We start from the raw sequence: 18,991 nt of genomic DNA, 5'->3' as shown, positions 1-18,991 counted from the left end.
GCATACCAATTATTTTATCATTTTAATTTTTTCTCTTTGACTAGGAATACTTTGAAATTTCATTACATATATATTTAACTTAAGATTCAAAAGTTATTTAGTATCTCAATCCCCTAATACAGTGGTTGGCAAACCTTGGCTCATGAGCCACATGCGGCTCTTTGGCCCCTTGAGTGTGGCTCTTCCACAAAATACCACGTGCAGGCATGCACGTACAGTGTGATTGAAACTTTGTGGCCCATGCGCAAAAGTCGGTTTTGGGCCTGGGCGAGTCTATTTTGAAGAAGTGGCGTTAGAAGAAGTGGGGGGGTGTCAGTAGGTCGGGCGACAGGAGATGCAGCGCAGGCGGGCCACGGGACACACAGTTCAGGAGAGGTGTGAGCAATTCATGCACAAGTTGAGTGAGCCAGTCAGTCAGCAGTCTCATTGTGCAGTGGTTAGTGCTAGTCACGTCCGCAAATCACATGCGGGTGACAAAAGCACCTACTCGAAGCATAAAGTTACCTGTATTTTTCCAACCAGCTGCAAATCCTACAGGTATTTTTGTCATCAATTTAAGAATTGTAATTATTTTGTGTTGGTGGCTTTATTATTATAAAATGAGGACGTTTTTAGCAAAGGCCAGCTTAGGAGTACCCTAATTAAGTTAATAACAATGTACCTACCTATATAGTTTAAGTTTAAAAAATTTGGCTGTCAAAAGAAATTTCAATCATTGTACTATTGATATTTGGCTCTGTTGACTGATGAGTTTGCCGACCACTGCCATAATATATCATACAAGATACTTAGAACTTTATTTTTTAAAGGTTTTTTCAACTGTTCCCCATTCTTTTTTCTCTTTTTTTAAATATATATTTTATTGATTTTAGAGAGAAAGGGAGAGGGAGAGAGAGATAGGAACATCAATGCTGAGAGAGAATCATTAATCGACTGCCTCCTACACACCCTCACTGGAGATTGAGCCTGAAACCCAGGCATGTGCCCTGATCTGAAGTCAAACCATGACCTCCTGGTTCATAGGTCAGTGCTCAACCACTGAGACACACCAGCCAGACTAGAACTCTTTAATTCTAATCTTTCTTTTTCTGATTTATATGACATTAATATGCAGAATTTTATTTGTTTTTTGTTAAATCTGTAAGTTAGACTGTGCTATTATTATCTTATATAAACAATACATATTTCAATGCCCTTATTATTTTATATAGACAGTACATATTTCAGTTTACTACATATTTACTTATTTCTTTGTTCATTATTACTTTATGATCCCTGGCCATTTTCCCTCTTCCTTAAGTGTCTCACATTTTTATTGTTGTTTTTGTGTATTGTTTGTTTTGTTTTATTTGTCTCTAGAAAGTGTTTTAGTTTTCTTATGATCCCAGCAATGAATTAAAAGAATGCATATTTTCATTGACTTAGGATCTTGTTTTATTTCCAGCGGGCTCTTCAGATATCCGGACCACATGCTTCAGGGGAATCGATATTGCAGAGTGTTTTGATTTGGATGACTGGTACAATAAATGGGAGAAGAATATTTATAGACTGAATAAATACCTAAGAACGTTAAGTCTGCAAAAGATATTGAGAGCAAGTCAATGACTAACTGCCTCCAAAGGCATGGGTACTTGGAAGAAAGGTCATCTGAATGTTTTTATAATATAACAAGGAGTTTGATTCAAGATCACTGATACGGACTCATCAAGACTTACTGTCACTACCACTTGATTAACAATCACTTGATTTACAATCAAGCTTGTATATTACAATGTTTTTAACAAATGAAGTCCTATTCTTTTGTTAACATAAGCTTAAAACTATAGATCTCTTAATATTAATAGATTTAACTTTTAAAGATTCTACTTGGAAAATAGATACAAAAGTCATGAGTTACTAAAGAAACAATATGATTCTAGTCTTCCTAAAATATATAGAGTATATATGTGTTTGTGTGTGTGTTTAAAAAGCCCTTTCCATCTGGCTTAGAGTCCTTTTTCCAGATCTGTTACATCTGGTCATCAACTTTGACCCAGGGATGGGATTTAAAAGACACCTCACCATCTGGCATTCTTTCTAGCTGTGCTCCTGAGATGAGATTTCAGAGACACTCAGTATAAGAACAACATGAGAGTCTGAGGCTGCCAGTTTGGGGCTCAACTCAGGATTCAAAATGCTTCTTGGAACTCATCTGTACTCGCCTTTATATTAATCATGTAGATGAATGTTCTCGCCTCAGTGATTCAAAGGACTTAAAGGAAAGTGTCTTGTTTTACTTGCCCATTTCACTCTCTCAATATCCAATTAAACAGCATGGTGTTTTGGAAAGACACATTGAATGAATAAATCAATACATGAATAAGTTGATTCCCCTTTTCTATAAATACCCCTTCTATCCCTTTGCTTAGGTATGTTTCTCATCATCTGAGTTTCAAATTAAATGTCAAGTCCTATCCAATAGCACAGGCTCTGGCACTTACACCAGAAAGATTAGTGTCTGAAACGTGCTATCAAGCATGTCAGTGCAAAAACAAGTATGATGTTGTCCTTTCCTTTGGAAATAGGCTGAAGGCCATGTAAACGTATTTGCATTACATTCTATTTAATACTTTTACAGAGTGTACTGGACTTAATAACTTTCATTTCTCTTTAAAATTATTATAAAGAGCAACCCCTACCAAAAGCACAAAATGTATAATATGAACCAGAGACATCAAAACAATTAACTAGTTTCTAGAATCACTCACTTTTGAAAAGAAAACATTATTTCTACTTTGAAAATAGAAACAACAACAACAACAAAAATACAGTTGGGTTTTGAGAGGTTTTTGGTCAAAAACACTTACTTCAGTGACCTCAGAAGAACATTCTATGAACTTGCTGCTACCTATCTGAACACAAGTCTCATTGACCGCAGAAGGAGGGAGAGAGAGAGATAGAGAGAGAGAGAGAGAGAGAGAGAGAGAGAGAGAGAGAGAGAGAGAGAGAAACAAGATAATTTAGCTGGGATTAAGAAAACATCTATTTGATTTCAAATATTTATTATTGATGTAATTTTATTTTATCTATTTGGAGCAACATATCATTGTTTCAGTTAAATAACATTAGGCTTTTAGAGAGGCCAAAGAAAAGTCTAATCTCATCACCACGTGGGTTACTCTCATCACATGTAAATATAAGGTTTCCGTACATCTGTTTCATAATCCTCCTCCCAGGCATGACTGGCTGAAGAATTTCAATGTCGTGACGGCTCTACACCAGCTGCCATTCTCAAAGAGCTCTTCCTGGAAAGAGTTTGGTGAGCACTCCTGAAGACTGCCATTCTTGGAAATAAGATTGGAAGCACCAGACAATGTTTATTCCCAGCAATTGTGCTGTCATGTATCCTCATGTTTAACACTAATCTAAAAAAGACCTTCCTCTTGATTTGCACTTTGATATAAACATTTACATAAAACCAAGGTTTGAGGCAAACCAAGGCTTCCACAGTGTGAATTATCTCAAGGGATAAGATTGTTCTGTGCTTATAGTTTATGTGCATGAATGACATATTTTAGCCATCCATACTGTTCTTCCAAAATAGACAACTAAGGTTTTACAGTTTTCGCTCAAAAGGAATGCTATATATTCAGTTATTTTTTATTCTTCTAATGTAAGACAATTGAAAACAATATAAATTGAATAAAAATTAAAGTTGTGAAAAAGTAAAAAGTAGATATTTTAATCTCCTCCCTTAAAGACCTAGACTCTAGATCCTAGAGTATTCTAAACTATTTACATTAGAATAGAAAATGAGAAATAAATATTTATAGGGTAAAAGCAGTGACGCAGCCTCGAAAATGACAATTCTTATGATAAACAGAGCAAAACATTTTGGGTAAATCTCAATGCAGCAGATAGAATTTTTCCAACAGACAAATATTACAAAAAGATAAGTTGACAGAAAGCTATTGATGAGGCTCATGTTAAAATTTTATATATTCTTTGTAGGAAAGCTATAAGAATGTAATTAAACATGTTTCATTAATTTGAAAATCTTAAAAAAAACCTAATAAATGTTAAATATAACTGAGTAGAGGCCCAGTGCATGGAATTCGTGCACTGGTGCGGGGGGGGGGGGGGGGGTTGTCCCTCAGCCCAGCCTGCACCCTCTCCAATCTGGGACCCCTCGGGGGATGCTGATCCCATAGGGATCAGGCCTAAACCGGCAGTCCGACATCCCTCTCACAATCCGGGACTGCTGGCTCCCAACCGCTTAACTGCCTGGCTGCCTAATTGCCCCTAACAGCTTCTGCCAGCCAGCCTGATCACCCCCTAACCACTCCCCTGCCAGCCTGATCAACACCTAACTGCTCCCCTGATGGCCTGGTCACCCCCAACTGCCCTCCCCTGCAGGCATGGTCTCCCCCAACTGCCCTCCCCTGTCAGCCATCTTGTGGCTGTGGGCCCGCCATCTTTGAGGGCATGGCAGTCAATTAGCATACTCCCTCCTTATTGTCTGTGGGCGCCGCCATCTTTGCAGCCTGCTGCTCAGTTGTTTGGTCGTCCCTCACTAACCCCCCTGCTGGCCTGGTCGCCCCACGCAGCCTGTTTGGTCGTCCGTTTGGTTGTGATGGTCACTTAGGCTTTTATATATATAGACTAGAGGCCCGGTGCACAAAAATTTGTGCACTCGGGGGGGAGGGGGGTCCCTCAGCCCGGCCTGTGCCCTCTCGCAGTCTGGGACCCCTCAGGAGATAACAACCTGATGGCTTAAGCCTGCTCCCGGCTGCAGAGGGCAGTCCCAATCCCTAGGTGCAGCCCCTGGTCGGGCTCAGAGCAGGGCTGATTGGGGAGTTGGGGCGCCGCCCCCTGTCATGCACAGAGCAGGGCGGATCAGGAGGTTGCTATGCCACCCTCAGTCACGCTCAGGGTAGGGCCGATTGGGGGGTTGGAGCACCGCCCCCTGTCACACTCAAGGCAGGGTCAATGGGGAGGTTGCGGCGCCACCCCGTCACGCACAGAGCAGGGCCAATCAGGGGGTTGGGGAGCTCCCCCCTGTTACTCACAGAGTAGGGCCGATGGGGAGGTTATGGCTCTACCCCATCACACACAGAGCAGGGCCCGTGGGGTGGGGGTTGGGGCACCACCTTCTATCACCCACAGAGCAGGGCCCATCAGGGGGTTGGAGCGCCGCCACTCTCACACTCAGGGCAGGGCCGATGGGGAGGTTATGGCTCTACCCCGTCACACACAGAGCAGGACCGATCAGGGGCGTGGGGTGCTGACCCCTGTCACACACACACAGCACGGCTGATCAGGGGGTTGTGGCGCCTTCCCCTGTCACGAACAGAGCAGGGCGGATAGGGAGATTGTTGCCCCAACCCCTGTCACACTCAGAGCCGCAGGGCGATCAGGGGGTTTGGGCGCTGCCTCCTGTCACACTGATCCTGGTACCGGGAGGCCTCTTGGCTCCCCTGATCCTGGTGCTGGGAGGCATATTACCCTTTTACTATATAGGACAGAAGCCTGGTGCACAGGTTGGGGCCAGCTGGTTTGCCCTGAAGGGTGTCCTGGATCAGGGTGAGGGTCCCACTGGGGTGCCTGGCCAGCCTGGGTGAGGGGATGATGGTTGTTTGCAGCTGGTCACACACCCTTCAGGGTGGGGGTCCCCACTGGGGTGCCTGGCCAGTCTGGGTGAGGGGCTGAGGGCTGTTTTCAGGCTGGGAGTGACTGAAACTCCCAACCGCTCCTTTTTTTCTTTTTTTTTTTTATTCTGGGCCAGCTTTAGCTTTGAGGCTTGGCTCCAGCTCTTAGGCCTCTGCTGCTGAAAGCAGGTTTCTGGCCTTTGTTTACCTTCTGTATTTGAAACAATGTTGCAATCCTGCTGGCTGAAGCCCAGCGACTAAAGCAGGTTTCTGGGGTTTTGTTTAGCTTCTATATTTGTAACATAGTTGCTTAGAGTTGCAGCTCAGAGACCTGCAGCGGCAGGCGGGGAATGTTGGAGTCCTCCGTCACTGAAGCAAGCAAGCCTCATGTAGACTTTAAGCTGCCTGGCTGCCGGCCGCCATCTTGGCTGGCAGCTAATTTGCATATTGCCCTGATTAGCCAATGGGAAGGGTAGCGGTCATACGCTAATTACCATGTTTCTCTTTTATTATATAGGATTAGTAGTAATATTAGCAGTTGTAATAATATAGTAGTGATAGTTGTTATTTATTAAACACCTACTTCATGTTTAATATTTGCAATCAATTATATGTATTAAGCAACTTACATGATACACATATGGTCAAAGATCATAATGCTTGAATGAGATGGAGCTAGAATAAGTAACTAAATGATCTAACTCCAAATCCTGCACTACTGGCCACTATGCAATACTGTGTTCATTTGTTTCATCACTATCATCATTGGGAAGGTGAGAGCACAGATGAGAGATAAAGTCTTTAGAAATATTACATTTAAAAATATGTTTTCATAATTATTTCTTAGTTATTCTTACCTCAGCATTGTGTAGGTTACAAGTATTTGAAAGTGGAGAAAAAGGTGAGTAAGGGAAACAAAGCAGTCTAAGTCGATAATGGAACAAAAACACTAATTTCAAAACTATTTAAATGTTGTCTAAATTTATCTTTAAAAGTTTGTAAATGGAGAGCAATTAAAGAAAAAAGAAAGGAAGAAAGAAAGAAAGAAAGAAAGAAAGAAAGAAAGGAAGAAAGAAAGAAAGAAAGGGAATAGCCTCACATCCTATTATGTAGGGCAACTGCTCTCTTTAAATTAGTACAGTATTGGCTCATTACAGAGTATCTACCACACCTAGAGTTTCTGGATCTGGCTGTCCTGGTATCACATGAATCCATAGCCATGAGCATTACTGTTTACATTGGGATAAACACAAGAAGATGAAGTATTCATAGGCTGAACTAAACCAATCAGATTATTTCTAGTAAGAACTTCAAGAACACAGACTATAATTAACCAATAATGAATGCCAGGCAAATGACAAATGTTGGGGTTAAGGCTGCTAGCACTGAGTCATTTAAGGGTGATCATATAAGCAGAAGAAGCCTATTCTGCTGACATAAATAGGAGAATAGAGCATATACGCAGAGAGAGACAGAAATGGGAGACATGTAAGCTCTGAGAGACATAGATTAAATTCAGTTTATGACAGCTTTCCAGATTATGTAAGACCAGTCTCTGCTAATGGTTATTGCTCAATCTCTGAGTCTGGGTTTCTTATAGAATAACACACCTCTACCTGGTCTTTGTTTGTGACTTATGAATCCTTGAAATTAAAGTTGCCATTGACTAGAGCAGTGATGGCGAACCTATGACACGCGTGTCAGAGGTGACACGCGAACTCATTTTTTTGGTTGATTTTTCTTTGTTAAATGGCATTTAAATATATAAAATAAATATCAAAAATATAAGTCTTTGTTTTACTATGGTTGCAAATATCAAAAAATTTCTCTATGTGACACGGCACCAGAGTTAAGTTAGGGTTTTTCAAAATGCTGACACGCCGAGCTCAAAAGGTTCACCATCACTGGGTCACTAGACCAAAATAAGTGTAGTGTGTCCATCTCCATTTTCTTATCAGAAGATGGTTGAACTTGGTTTAAATTTAAGTAAAAAGACTAAGAAATTGCCCTGGCTTGCATGGCTCAATGGTCAGAGGTTTGGCACGCCAACTGAAGGATGGTGTTTAATTCCAAGTCAAAGGCACATACCTGGGTTGCAGGTTTGATCTCCTGCCCTGGTTGGGGTGAGTGCAGGAAGCAACCAATCCACCTGCTTGGTGCCAGGGTTTCAAAGAAAAATATTGTATATACCCATTATGAAAGTAGCTTATAATATAGTGGAGAGGATACTAATTCTAAAGTACAAAAACCATATTAAACATTTAAATGATTTTTTAAAACTTGATAGTAACTTTTTAACATTTGCTAAGGATTAAGTTATAATTAAAATTAGATAAGCTTTTTAGAAAAATGCAAATGGTTATCTGCTAAACTGAAATAATGGATCTATCTTTATTAATACTATTTTGTAAAATATACTACCAATGAACATTAAATCAAAAACAAATGTGCCTAATGATTTAATTAATTGCTTAATGAAATACTTAGATTCAACTATGTCATAAAAATTCTACTGTCAGTGGATTGAAGATTTAAAGGTGAGACCTGAAAGGATGAAACTCCTAGGGAAACAAAAACTCCTTGACATGGGTTTTGGTAATGAATTTTTGGAAATCATACAAGCAACAAAATAAAAAATTAACAAGTGGGACTGAATCAAACCAAAAAGCTTCTGCACAGCAAAAAAAGAAAAGAAAAATCAACAGGATGAAAAGACAATCAACGGAATGGAAGAAATATTTGCAAAACATATATCTTATTATGGATTAATATCCAAATATATAAAGAACTCATACAGGGCTTAATCTCCAAAATTTATAGGGAACTCATACAACTTAACAAAAGGACGATAAACAATCCAATCAAAAAATGGGCAAAAGACCTAAATAGATACCTCTCAAAAGAGGACATTCAGAAAGCTAAGAAACATATGAAAACTTGCTCAAAGTCACTAATCATCCGAGAAATGCAAATCAAAACAACAATGAGGTACCATCTCACACCTGTCAGAATGGCTATCATCAACAAATCCACAAATGACAAGTGCTGGAGAGGATGAGGAGAAAAAGGAACACTCGTGCACTGCTGGTGGGAATGCAGACTGGTGCAGCCACTATGGAAGACAGTATGGAGTTTCCTCAAAAAACTAAAAATGGAACTCCCATTTGACCCTGTGATCCCACTTCTAGGAATATATCCCAAGAAACCAGAAACACTAATCAGAAAGGATATATGCACCCCTATGTTCATAGCAGCACAATTCACCATAGCTAAGATCTGGAAACAGCCTAAGTGCCCATCAGTAGATGAATGGATTAGAAAACAGTGGTACATCTACACGATGGAATACTATGCTACTGTAAAAAAGGAGGAACTCTTACCATTTGCAACAGCATGGATGGAACTGGAGAGCATTATGCTAAGTGAAATAAGCCAGTCAATGAAGGAAAAACACCACATGATCTCACTCACTCATGGATAATAAAGACCATTATAAACTTATGAACAAAAATAGATACAGAGACAGAGCTGCCTTGAACAGACTGTCAAACTACAGCGGGAAAGCCGGGAGGGTTGAGGGGTGGGAGGGGGGTGGGGGTAAGAGATCAACCAAAGGACTTGTATGCATGCATATAAGCATAACCAATGGACACAAGACACTGGGGGGCAGGGGAGGCCGGGGGATTGTTAAGGGCGGGGAAAAAAGGAGACATATGTAATACTCTTTGTAATACTTTAAGCAATAAAACAATAAAAAAAAAACTATCATATCTCCCGTCTATCTTTCCAAAAAATTATTTGTTCTTCCATAGTGCCCTTCTCTCCCCCCTGCCCCACCTTCCTCTGCCCCCTTTGCAAAAAAAATAAAAAAATAAAATAAAAATAAAATAAAGAACTCATACAACTAAACACACACACACACACACACAAAACAAAACAAACAAACAAACAAAAACCCTAATAATTCAATTTTGAAAATGGGCAAATGACCAGAATAAATATTTTTCCAAAGATCAAATAGTCTGGATTATGATAGCTGTCTGGGGTTTTTGTGATTCCACACAAATGAAATTTTTGTTCTATTTCTTTAAAAAATGTCATTGGGAGAGTAAGCATTTTTAAATCTATCTTTTATGCTAAGCAATATACAAAACAGAAGAAAACTTTCTTGAGAGAATAACAACAATGTAAATAATTACTCTGTCTTTTTATTCTTTTCTTTCTTACTTTGCTTTAGGAAAGTGATAGTTAATATAATATCACCAACTATAAACAAAAAACAGATAATTTGACATAAATATATCATTTTGTACAATGGCATATGGAACTATTTCATGAATGGCCCAGGTTAAAAAAAAAAAAGTTCTGGAGTTAATAAGTAAAAACTAAGTATGCTTTTCTCTCTCAGGCTAGCTCGAATTAGAAAGGCATGATTACTTTCAAAATAAAATCATGCAAACTTATGATAGATATCCTTTCTATTAAGCAAATTCTTAAAATTATTTCACATGGGAAATACTTGATTTTCAGAGGTAGAAGAACCAACCAGACGACATAATTAAAACCAAATGCAAAAAAATTCATTTAACTTTCTAATACATATAGATTGCTTATTATGTGTGTGGACAGAGGAGAGGGAGGAACCATCTAGACAACTGGTGGGATTTAAAACAGGTGAATTTAGATATTTACAGTGATATATAAAAGTAACCGGACAACCTCTTTTCCAGCTGGAACCCAGGAAGGTGAGGACAAGAAGAAGGTTCCTGCTGTGCCAGGACCCTTGAGAAAAGGGCAAGGAATTTCACAGAGCTGAAGATCAAACACCTGAGAAAGGCGTTCCCCCAAAAGATACTTTGAAAGGCAAGGAGAAAGTTTATGCATGAACATGCTGAGCACCATCACAAAGAACATAGGCATATGTACAGACGTGAGCTCGGACAGCTAGAATGGCAAGAAAAGCTGGTGACTTCTATGTAGCTGCGGAACACAAATTGGCATTTGTCACCAGGACCAGAGGTAACAACAGTGTGAGCCCAAAAGTCCGAAAGGTGTGGCGGTTTCTTCGCCTTTTTCAAATCTTCGCTGATACCTTTGTTAGGCTCAGCAAGGCTTCCGTTAACATGCTGAGGACTGTGGGACTATGTATTGCATGGAGGTACCCAAACCTGAAGCCAGTAAATGAATTTATCTACAAGTGTGGTATGGCCAAGTCAAAAAGAACAAATTTCCCTGACAGACAACACATCAATTGCTTGATCTCTTGGTAAATGTGGCATCATCCTCACGGAGGATCTGAAACAACTTCCTGTGGCCCTTCAAAGTACCTTCTCTGTGAGGTGGAATAAAGTAAAAGACCACGCATTTTATAGAAGATGGAGATGCTGGCACAGGAAACACCAGCTCAATAGGTTTATTACAAGGATGAGCTGAGGTACCTGTCATGGTTATTTTTGTAATCTGGTCTGTTAATAAATTGACTGATTTCAAATTGAAATATATATGTATAATAATCTGACAAAATAAAATAAAAAATTTCTTCAAATTGCTAAAACCCATTGACGTTGCACATTTGTTTCTAAACAAAAATGTAATATTTTTGAAATTATAAATATAATATGTGTTCAATAGAAATGGAACATAAGCATACTCATATCACTCTTCGGTATTTTCTAACATCAGTAACTTGAACTTCTATATAAACTGAAACCCTTTCCATATTTCCTGAATTCTTATATTTACTTGAGTTTCACTTGTCAACACTCACTTTATATTAATGTTCTTAATCTTAGTTAGGCTTGAGGATAAAATATAAAAATGGTAATCTAAAAAACAACCTAAAAGAAATTGAAATCATAATTTAAAACTTTCCCATGAAGAAAACTCCAAGTCCAGATGTCTTTGCTGATAAATTTCTCCATATATTAAAAAAATAAATTTATCCAAATACAAACTATTCTAGGGAATAGAAAAGGAAAAACTACTTCTCAGTTCATTTTCTGAAACCAGCATAATCATCATACCAATATGTGGTATGGCCATTCCAAAAATGAAAATATATAACATTTCTAATGTACATAAATATAAAAATTACAAACAAAATGTTTATAATCTTATACTTACATACACATATGTTTTCATGCCTAAGTATCAATTATTTCAGAAATTTAAAATTATAATTCATAAAACATTTATTGTAATTTATCACCTTAAAAATAAGATAGAAGAAGAACTATATGATCATCTGCAGAGGCAGAAAAAACATTTGGTAAAATTCAACAACCATTTATGATATAAACATCATTAAAAAATCTAGGGATTGAAGGCATCTCCCTTAATTTAATTAAAATTGTCTACCAAAAAACTCTACAACTATCACACTAAAAGGTGAACTATGTAATGCTTTCTCTTTAATATTGGAAAAAAGGTAAGGATAATGTAAACTTTCACCACTTCATTTCAATTTTGTACTAAAGGTCCCAGCCAATGTAATACCAGGTTGATTAAACCTATAAATATTGGAAAGAAACAAGTAAAATTATTTTTGTCACAGGTGGCATAAGTATGTCTACATAATTCAAAGGAATAAAAAATATTAGTATTAGTTAGTGATTAATAAGTAATTAATATTTGTATTAATTAATATTAGTAAATGTAACACTAACTCAATGTGGTTCTGGAGGGCATTCTAGTAATTTACACATTCCCTGTAATCGCAGGATAAAGGCTATCTGATAGAATGCTGTATGCTAAATTTATAGAGTGGCAAAAGAACTTGACAGATTTTTGTTGTTCTGAGAAAGTAAATTTACTGGTGTTCTCACTAATAAACTTGCTTTATTTCCCAGGAAATGAGTGACTACACATTTGTTTTCACAGTGTAAGGCAGACTATGTATGTATTTTGAGGTGAAAATTGGTAGATAGTGGAACAGATAAGTGTTAGTATTTTTCCAGCATTATTATTTTTTTTATGGTCAAGAGTAGAGGGGGAGAAATTTGGATAATCTTATATAATAAAAGCCTAATATGCTAAGTGTCTGGTTGGCTGGTCGGCCGTTCAACCAATCAAACTATAATATGCTAATGCTATGCTAAGACCACTCAACCGCTTGCTATGATGTGCACTGACCACCAGGGGCAGACAGTTGACCAGTAGATTAGCTTGCAGCTGTATCCCTCCTGGGCCTCGATCATGCACTTGTGGGGTTCCTCAGCCTGGCCTGCACCCTCTCACAATCTGGGACCCCTCAGGCGATGTCAGAGAGCTGGTTTCGGCCTGATCCCGCAGGCCAGGCTGAGGGACCCAACTGGTACACAAATTCATGCACTGGGCCTCTACTATTTAATGATGTTGCAGTTGGTCATTAGGTATCAAGAGTCTAAATATAGCTTAATATTCAATATACTAGAGGCCCGGTGCACGAATTTGTGCACAGGTGGTGTCCCTCCCGGCCGATTGAGGCTGTCTTGCCCAGCCCAATCAGGGCCAGCTGGGGGGAGGGACCACGGGAGTTTGGCTGTGAGAACGCACTGACCACCACGGGGCAGCTCCTGCATTGAGCATCTGTCCCCTGATGGTCAGTGCACGTCATAGCTACTGGCCGATTGTCAGGTTGTAACAGTCGCTTAGGCTTTTATATATATAGATTGTTATGAATGAGCAACAGGTTCGGTTCAAATTTAGATTTAATAGCAACATACTATGTTAGAGATTAATGGTTGCATTTCCAACATTTATTCTTTTCTTCTTCATTATAACAAAACCTTGGTTGCAATTCACAGCTTTCCTTGACACTGGGTGTGGTATGGGACTAAATTCTAGCCAATGAATTAGATCCATAGATGGTGGACGACTGAGTCAGAGAACTTGGTAAAGCTCTCATTCCAGCCCAGTTTGTATCCCTTTGTGATAGATTCTGTTTCAGTACCAAACATCTGAGTTTTTATTACATGTTAAGAACTCTCCTTTTTGTTTTATGTGTAGTATCTAGTTGCATCCTCAGCATGATTCTTCGAGATGAGTGTTGCAATTACCTCCATGTAAACAACAGAGTGAAGCTGAGTTTTGAGCAGGATAACAAATGATAAAGCACAGATCTGAATCCAGGCTGAGGCTCTTAATGTAATTATGTTTGATATGCTTTTAAGATTTTGTTACACATCCTAATGGCATCACCGAGTATTTGTATTTGTCCGCATCCTTTCGTGTTTAGTCACCTTGATGATATTCCTCTTAAAAGGATCAAGTGTTCCTTTTGTTAAGGTATCCCTCATGTTTCTACCATTCTGTTTGGTGTGTTCCTGCATGATCACTTGAACAAATAACTGTAGTGACTCATCAGTGGATGAGGCTTTGAGTTGATACCTTAAAAGCCTGTGTGTGGTGCAAGGGGGGAGAAGGGAAGAAGGGAATGAGGATGAATGTCCAGGTGTACAGAGGACAGCTATAACCTTTCATTCCTTATCAGAAAAAAAAAACAATTAATATTTTTCCTGACTTTCAATTTCATCAAGTAAATGTAATGAGTAACACTGATTGAATTCTGAGATTGTGGGTTTCTGGGTTCATGAGTTTGTTGTCTCCGTGTTCATAGAAGCACCCACTCTGCACACCAGATAGCATGGAGGACTCTAGCTACAGAAGCATGAGTCACCAAAACTGATATGCATGAGAAAGAAAATGTCACTCACTCTTGATTTATCTCATTTGATTCACATTAGTTACATGGAAAGTGGAATTATATTTTAACATTTATTCTGCTATAAACACACATTTATTTACTAGTATGTATTTGTGTAAGCCAAGTTGAAATATATTCATGCATATATGTTGATTGCAAAGCTCATAAAAATGTAGTATTGGAGTTAATTATTGTATTAAATACTTGCTATGCTGATAAAAGTTAGAACCATTGAGGGGTCATATTGAGGAAGTTATAGACATTTTACCTGAGGAATAGCCCCATGATGCAGATCTATTGTACCTAGAGACAAGTGGCCATGATGAAAATGATATGTTTGATAACAGCCACAATGTGATGCTTTTATACCTCTACCCCTGAAATTCACAAAATGCTTAGGTGCTTCTAATATTTTCTTGGCTATTGGTTAAAAGCAGAAGTAGCTTTGTCCAAATCTTAACTCTACCATTTAGTTCAGTGGTTCTCAACCTTCCTAATGCCGTGACCCTTTTTTTTTTTTTTTTTTTTTAAATATATTTTATTGATTTTTTACAGAGAGGAAGGGAGAGGGATAGAGAGTTAGAAACATCGATGTGAGAGAAACATCGATCAGCTGCCTCCTGCACACCCCCAACTGGGGATGTGACTGCAACCAAGGTACATGCCCTTGACCGGAATCGAACCCGGGACCTTTCAGTCCGCAGGCCGACGCTCTATCCACTGAGCCAAACCGGCTACGGCGCCGTGACCCTTTTTAATACAGTTCCTCATGTTGTGGTGACCCCCAATGTCATTGTTACAAATTGAACATAATTGAAGCATAGTGATTAATCACAAAAACAATATGTAATTATATATATGTTTTCAGATGGTCTTAGGCGACCCCTATGAAAGGGTCATTCGACCCCAGGTTGAGAATCGCTGATTTAGTTGACGTGTGTCACATGGAATAAGTTATTCATTCCTTTTTCTTTATCTGGAAGATGGGGATGATACTAATTGTACTATCTTGATAGAACTGTTCTAAGAAATCAGTGCTGTGACGCATACCAGATTTAGGGTATAAAAGCATACAATAAATATCAGCTGTTACTAGTAATGTAGTAATAGTAATAGCAGTAACAATAGTTGTATGGATTCTGAAGATAATAAAAAAGGAAGCAAGAATAAATTTTTAACAATTAATTTTAAGAAAAGTAGAGTATATATTTTTACATGACAGGAAATCATGTCCAATATATTGTTGGTTTTAACTGTGTTTTAGAAATTGGTCATGCACAATTGCATTATCCAAAACTAAATAGAAATTCCAAAAGCAGCTCACTTTCTAGCCATAGAGTTCCGTTGTCTAGGACTCTAGTTTGTGATCTTTATTTCCTAGTCTCTATTGGGGTAGTGATGTCAAGGAAAAGGCCCTCTAAAATCACCACATAATCTGTCAGGCAATCACAGTAATACCACAAGTGATTACTCTGAGTAACCGTTGTGAACAAGGTACATGCTATAGTGATTCATTACTGAAACAATATTAACTCAAGAACACTTTGAAACTGAGACTTAAGTGCAATATAATACCACATGGCTATATTTATGAATGAGGTTTTTCTAAGGCAATGGGAAGAATTTGATATAAAATGCCTCAGTTTGTGTGGACTTAAAATATTTACTTCTCTGTAACAAGAAACCATTTTTTCATCTTTGGAATGTTTTTCATATGAAGCAGCATCTCCTTTTCAAACTGAAAGAATGTGACCTTTGAAAAACTAGTAAATTTGACTTTTACATGACTAATGAATTGCTTACTTATACCTTCCTAGTTGGTAAAACACTGAAATAGCCTTACCAATAATTGCATGATGCAACCAAGGCTAGAATCAGAAATAAAAACATATTTTTTCAGATAAAAATTCCCAGGTGATGATGGGATAAGACAGATGTGTTGTAGCATAAAGCAGAAAGATGGTGTTTAGATTAACCTATATTGCTTTCAGTAGCCCCAATATCTGCCAAAATTTTATGGCCAAAGCAAAACCTATCTTTTTGCATATACAATGTGTGGCAAAAGTAATATAATAATCAATAATATAAGTAATGTAATAATTTATAAGTAATAATACAAGAATAAACTCTGTTTTGTGTACTCACAAATATAAACCTACTTTTGCCGCATCCTGTATAATTATTCCACCTAATAAATGGAGAAAGAAGCTATTTTTATAGACAATGACAATAGACAGCAAACTTGACATGACTGCTAGGCTAAATGTATCTGGAAAATGACAAAATGTTTCATTTACAAAATTCATTCTAAAATTCATTCATATTCACAATCTAGACTTTATTTAAACATACAAAGTGTGTAGTCTTCCTTTTATTATATACAATGAACAATATATTTGATCTTCACCCTTCATTAAAAAAAGAATTAAAATTTTATAAATAACTGACTGCAATAAAAATGTACATATATGTTTCCCTGAATAGAGAATGATTTATTATAACTTTTAAGTCTTGTTCATGACAAATAGTGTAGACAGTATTAAAAGAATTATGTAAAAATATCTAACTTCAGTTTTAGCTAAGAAATAGAAATCTAAGCCATTAAGTACCAACTCTCCCAGCCAGTGAGACCCCCTTAAGTTTGGTTGCTACCTATGAAGAAAGAATCTAGCAACATTAAAATAAGATGTCATAATAGCTACAGGAGTGAATGTATTAGAAAATTTCAATTTCCAGCTTAGCAAGCTTTTTACTTCATCTATTTTGCATGAACTTTTCTATTTTTAATGGGATGATTTTGCATTTATAGAGTAGGATGCTAGAATACCAACATAGAAAATAATTTTGCTTTATCTGATTATTTCTTTCTATTTTTTCTTTGCTGTTCTGTTGTGATGTATAAAAGTTATGTGAAACCATAATACTCTAGATTAACATAGCAAATCTTTCACTTTTGCACCATAATATATTTTAAGAGTTAACAAGGTTGAAATAATAAATAGTAATATCACAAAAACTGGTTTAAAGTAACATTACTAAAAGGTAATATACAGTAAAAAATAATCAAAATTTCTATAGTATACATTTTGACAAAATACTATGTCTCTATGCGTAAAATACTTGCAATCAATGTTTCTAACTTTATCGCAAGTTTCTATGTAACCAGAATCAAATATATTGAGCTTCCAAAGAAGATAATCTTTAATAGTCAGTTTGCAAAGGGATATTATCAGAACATGGCTGAAAGTAAATCTTGGGGTTTTGGAAGGTTTTATATATGCTAGTGCAAACTTAATTTCTGTAGCACTTAGATATTACTCTGTCTCATTGTGCAAAAGAATTAAAACATTTAGACTAAAAAAGGTAAATCCTAGTTTTAGTTTAGAAGTATAAAAATCCCACTCACCATTATCTAGGTTTTACATAATGCATTCCAATTTTTACATAATGGACACTAGGCTGCATACATGCAAAAATATAAACTAATTTTTAAGATAGCTACAATAAGACTACTTCTACATTTTTTAAAATGTCTCGCTTTTTTTACAGACTTTCAGTTTGTTCACTATAAAATGTTCTCATTATTTCTCCTGGTGTGTGTAATAACACTAAGTGAGAGAGATGATTATGATGATAGCAAGGAGGTGCCCCAATTTAATCTAATTAGCAGGTTTTGTTATTTTTAAAGCTCATTCTCCTCTGTCATTTCTTCTGCTATTTCCCCAGAGATTTCACTCCAGAGTCTAAAAGGATTTGAAGGAGCTAAATTCTTCCCTCTCCTTTAATTCTCATCAAGAATCCTGTTTTTTAACACTGCCAAGGAAATAAAAACTTCTATACACTCTCCCAAAAGCACCTCCTTTAGGCAAGGCTTTTAATGATATCCAGGATACATTTAAAGCCACAGTAGCAAAATATTTATTTTTAAAAGAAAATTAGATTAGTATACATTTAGCTACAATTATGTAGCTAAAACATGAAGATAAATGGCATAAGAGCTGTCTTTAATATAAAAGTGCTACCACGTGGAAAAATGAATAGAAACAATTTTGAGCCACTCCACAGAGAATAAATTAAGCTAGTGGATGAGATGCCCATAGCCTATACAATGAAGACATTCTCTTAACAATTAGGGTAATTCTTGATCAAGCAGTTGCTAATTTATTGGCTATTTTCGGAGATGCACAGGAAAGAAAATGAATTGGATGATCTCTAAATTCATTTTAGATCTGGTGATTAAGCCTTTAGTGAGTCAAAAGAGAGTCTTTAATTTCTTCTGTGTAGCACAGTTCCTAGTATTTTATTAATTATAAATAATTATAATCTGATGATACAGGTTGTTTAACCAAAACTCCAACACACCAGAAAAAAAAATGTTGTACATATCCTCTTATAAAATTGGCTCTTTTGGTATAGTTAATCTCAGTTTTAGTTAAGTTGCTGACCGGTTTCATTGTATTTTCTTCTGACAATAAGCAGAAGACACCATTGAGCATGCAGTCAGGAAAATCCTCATAGAGGAGCTAAGATATTTTATCTTTTTTGTTGTTGTTAATCCTCACCCTAGGATATCTTTTTCCCATTGATTTTTAGAGAGTGTGGAAGGGAGGGGGAGAGACAGACAGAGAGAAAAATTGATGTGAAAGAGACACATTGATTGGTTGGCTCCCACACCCGCGCT

Source organism: Myotis nattereri (genome assembly GCF_964212035.1).
Source record: "Myotis nattereri genome assembly, chromosome: 11".
Lineage (NCBI taxonomy): Eukaryota > Metazoa > Chordata > Mammalia > Chiroptera > Vespertilionidae > Myotis > Myotis nattereri.
Note: the sequence above shows the minus strand (reverse complement) of the source record.